A 3643-nucleotide genomic window follows, 5' to 3' on the forward strand; every position below is an offset into this window, starting at 1 on the left:
GAATTGTTCCCTCTTTGGGGTTGGACAGGCTAGATGCAGGAAGATTGTTCCCGATGTTGGGGAAGTCCAGAACAAGGGGTCACAGTTTAAGGATAAGGGGGAAGTCTTTTAGGACCGAGATGAGAAAGTTATTTTTCACACAGAGAGTGGTGAATCTGTGGAATTCTCTGCCACAGAAGGTAGTTGAGGCCAGTTCATTGGCTATATTTAAAAGGGAGTTAGATGTGGCCCCCTTGTGGCTAAAGGGATCAGGGGGTATGGAGAGAAGGCAGGTACGGGATACTGAGTTGGATGATATTGAATGGCAGTGCAGGCTCGAAGGGCCGAATGGCCTAATCCTGCACCTACTTTCTATGTTCCCGTCTCCATCTGGGCCTCTCCCTCCCTCCCTCCCTCTCTCCCCCTCCCCCCCCCCCTCCCCCCCACACACTCTCTCTCTCTCTCTCTCTCATGATTTACTTGGCAATCCTTCTCTTGGACCAAAGATTTTCATAACTCTTGGCCTTTGATAAAGATTCCCAAAAATCATTATTGCGGGAAAAAAATATCCAGTATCGACCTAACTATTAAATAAAAGGCAAATCCCTTGAGCAGTGACTGGAGCCAGAGAGAAAGCAGACACGCAGGAGAGGGTCTGGACTTTAACTCCTCTGATCCATCGCTACTTGTGTAATCCAACTTTGCCAGAAACATCCTGAGAATCAATTAGGCAAATCTCATTGGACTATGATACAGATTCCCCGTTCCTTCCTTATTTATGTTGCCACGTCTCTCCTTGTCTCCGCTTCTCCCTCCCTGTCTCTCCCTCCCTCTCCATCTCTTACTCCCTCCGTCTCTCCCTCCCCCTCTATCTCTCCCTCCCCCTCTATCTCTCCCTCCCTCTCTGTCTCTCCCTCACTCCCCCTCTATCTCTCCCTCTCCGTCTCTTACTCCCTCCCCCTCTATCTCTCCCTCCCCCTCTATCTCCCCCTCCCCCTCTATCTCTCCCTCCCCCTCTATCTCCCCCTCCCCCTCTATCTCTCCCTCCCCCTCTATCTCCCCCTCTATCTCTCCCTCCCTCTCTGTCTCTCCCTTTCCCTCCCTCTGTCTCTCCCTCTACACCAAACATCTGCCATGTCTTCACTCCCCCCCCCTCTTCTTTTCTTTCTCTTGTTTTCTTCCTTCCCCCCATCCCCACCGTCTGCTCCAACCCGCCTCCTGTCCCCCTTTCTATTACTACCTTCCCTCCCTCCCCCTTCCATCCATTCCTCCCCATCACTGCCCCCCTCTCCAGCCGCCCCTTCCAGTTCCCTCTCGCCTCCACTCCACACTCTCTCCTTCACAAGCCTGTGTCGTTTTCTCTCTCACCAACCGCGTAAATGCTATCGAGAGGCTCCCTGGCGGAGAATCTTGGACCACTGTTGTTGGGTTATGGTGCTCTGTGCTAATAAATGTTTCTTTTAATCTCCAGTCACAGCAGCCTTGATGTTAGTTTGCCATTTATTCATCTAAAACATAGCACAAAAAGTAAGGAAATTTGTGTTTGGTAGATTATTTCTTTGTTGTAACAATGCTTCTTGACAATAAATCTTATACCGTTGGAAAGCCTGTTTATTTCCCTTTTAAATGGTGCCACGTTTGTAAGGAACATGCATTTGTGGGATGAGCAGCAGAGCTGAGTATATGGGATGCGCCCATGAAAAATTTGCCAAATCTTCTCTGCCAATGCCAAACAGCTTATTCTGCTGTTGCTGTTGACTCTTGTTTTGAGCTTCTGGTACCCCCAGGTGCTGACAAGAATGGGATGCCATCCCACAACAGTGTGTGACCAGGCTGGTGACCAGCATGAGGAGGAGGTGCCAGGCTGTTGTGGCTGTGTATGGTTCTTCCACACGCTACTGTGGCTCCTGTTTATTAAATGAATAAATTGTTAAATTGCCAATATGTCTTGTTTCTTCAGACCAATCATTCAATCCAACAAACAACACCGAACAAGAGTCAATGGCAGAATAAGCTGTTTGGCATTGGCAGAGAAGATTTGGCAAATTTTTCATGGGCGCATCCCATATACTCAGCTCTGCTGCTCATCCCACAAATGCATGTTCCTTACAAATGTGGCACCATTTAAAAGGGAAATAAACAGGCTTTCCAACGGTATAAGATTTATTGCCAAGAAGCATTGTTACAACAAAGAAATAATCTACCAAACACAAATTACCTTACTTTTTGTGCTATGTTTAGTTACAGTCCAAGTCAAATAGCCAGCTACACTTCAAAGCTGGATCAATACCCAACGATAACAAGGCAGAATTGTGGTTCTGTTTCAGGATACAACCCTGACTTGAAGCATTGCCTCTGCTTGTTTTCATCTCCACAGACGCTGCCTGACCCGCAGAGTAATTCCCAGCAATTATTTTAAATTTCAAGTACACCGCCTTGGTAAATCCTGAACTAATTTAAGGCAGGCTGCGTTAATATTAACGAGTCAGCAGCAATTGCAATTTATCCTTTAATATTCTAGGAAACGACCCAAGTCGGGATAAACTTTGTCTGATTGACTTCAACAATTCCAGAAGGAAACAGAACAGGAAATTACATCTCAGGAATATCAGACAGCCAGTGAGCTCAGTCAGTGCCCGCGTCTCTGGAGAGCTCCCCAAGAATGCTGGAGGACTCAAATTCCTCTGATGTCATTCCTCACGATCCGTGGGTCATTTATGAAAGTTTTAGCAGAACTCCAGCGAGTCTGGGGACGATCTCTGGGCGAAGCAGGGAGGAGGACGCCCGTGATGTAGGGCAGCAAGTTGCCGAGGAACAACACAGCAAGGGGCAGCTGTTTTGGGAGTGGCTTTTGCCTGACTGTCACTCGCCTGCACTCTCCAAAGCTGCAGCACTGGGAGTGGCGGCCAAGGGCCAAGGGCCAAGGGCCAAGGGCCGGGTGGGGAGAGCGAGGGAGTGAGTGGGCAGATACATCTGGAGGATGAAGTGGCCGGGGGACTCATAGAAACACAGGTGCAGCAGTAGGCCATTCGGCCCTTCGAGCCAGCCCCGCCATTCAATATGATCACGGTCGATCATCTAAAACCATTCCTGCTTTTCCCCCACATCCCTTGACTCCTGGAGCCCTGACTCACTCTTGAAAACATCCAGTGAATTGGCCTCCACTGCCTTCTGTGGCAGAGAACTCGGCACCACAGCCTCGTCAGCATGTACAGAACCAAGCGCAATGTTGTGACACTGGCAGCAAGTTCCCTCTTAACCTTCACTGCCTCTGTCTCAACTCACGCCAAAACCCGTGGACTTATCTGGCTGCCTGCAGGCATCGGTGTAAAAGTTCACGAACTTGTTTTCAAATTCATTCGTGTCTCATCCCCTCCTATTTCTTTATGAGCTATTATAACTTTCCAAGATTTCAGCATTAATCACAGATCACTCCTGGTTTTAATCGGTTCACAGATGACAGTAATGCTTTCAGTTGCCAATAACTTCAGCTTGAAAAATTCCTTCCCTAAACGTCCCTGCCGCTCTCCCTCCCTCCCTCCCTCCCTCTAGCCAGCTCCATGAGAGAGTCCAGGAGTTTGGACATCTGCCCTGGTATCTCCTGCTGCGGCCTGACGTATGTTCTAGGAGCAGAATTAGGCCATTCGGCCCATCAAGCCTACCC

This window comes from Rhinoraja longicauda, chromosome 31 (genome assembly GCF_053455715.1).
Source record: "Rhinoraja longicauda isolate Sanriku21f chromosome 31, sRhiLon1.1, whole genome shotgun sequence".
NCBI classification, from domain to species: Eukaryota; Metazoa; Chordata; class Chondrichthyes; order Rajiformes; family Arhynchobatidae; genus Rhinoraja; species Rhinoraja longicauda.